At 27.7% G+C, this 1,097-nt stretch overlaps 1 non-coding gene across 1 annotated transcript; it reads right to left on the bottom strand.

The window, feature by feature from the left end:
* TRNAI-UAU lies at positions 380 to 453 on the bottom strand. The gene has a single exon. It is a non-coding gene; the product is annotated as a tRNA-Ile (tRNA).

Genomic DNA, 1,097 nt, shown 5'->3' with positions numbered 1-1,097 from the left:
AAAATAAATATGAAATATGCGTTCAATTTTCATTAAAAATTAATAACATTTTGCAGTCATACCTGAGATGTTGTTGTAAAACCAGGATACTATATTCAGGTAATTATACATATTTAAAATTGGTCCCGGCGAGGCTCGAACTTTCGGCTCATATTAAAAATTAGATTAATATGATGAATTTATTAAAATGACTTATTTGTCTCCCCATCTTTTAGGATTTGAGGTTATTTGCTTTAATTTAATTTTTGTTTTTTCTTTTTCATTTTAAAATAAATATGCGTTCAATTTTCATTAAAAATTAATAACATTTTGCAGTCATACCTGAGATGTTGTTGTAAAACCAGGATACTATATTCAGGTAATTATACATATTTAAAATTGGTCCCGGCGAGGCTCGAACTCACGACCTTCGGCTCATAAGACCAACGCTCTAACCAACTGAGCTACGGGACCAAGTTAATTTGAGTGATAAATTTTTAATTATTTAGTCAATTCTCAAATACAATATGACCTTATCAAAGCTGTTCAATAAACAATATGAATTTATCAAATATTCATTATTGTTTTTAACTTTTAATGCTTTGCCTAGTATTTTTATTGCCTTTTCTTTTTAAGCTACTGATTATGGTATTAAAATTGTGAACTGATATATGCAATCGTAATTAATTCGTAAGATAATTATTATTATCACAGTATCTATTTCATTAACATAGCAAGAAGTTAACAAAAAATGTCATTGTCGGTATATATATACGCTGTATCACATTAGCTTTATCATAATTTTGTGGATTGTCTAACATAAACTTTCTTAAAATCACGTCAATTAAAAAGGTGGGTTCAACTAAGAAAGATAATTCTTTTTTCTTTCTTTCTTTCATTTTCTCGATTATGTTCATTCAATTGCTCCCGCGCACTATTGAATCAAAATCTGAATTTTCTTTTTTGGTAAAGACTTAAAGCAAATCTTTTTGAAAAAAAAAAAAGACTTAAAGCAAATAAAGTAGCAAGTAGCAGCCTAGTAGGACTCAACCTATTGAGTATTTAGATTTATCTATATCTTGCTGTTAGATATATTTCGAATAAGATATTTGTTTGAT

This window comes from Arachis ipaensis, chromosome B01 (assembly GCF_000816755.2).
Source record: "Arachis ipaensis cultivar K30076 chromosome B01, Araip1.1, whole genome shotgun sequence".
Lineage (NCBI taxonomy): Eukaryota > Viridiplantae > Streptophyta > Magnoliopsida > Fabales > Fabaceae > Arachis > Arachis ipaensis.
The sequence above is the reverse complement of the archived record's forward strand: the minus strand, read 5'-3'. Positions and strand labels throughout refer to the sequence as shown.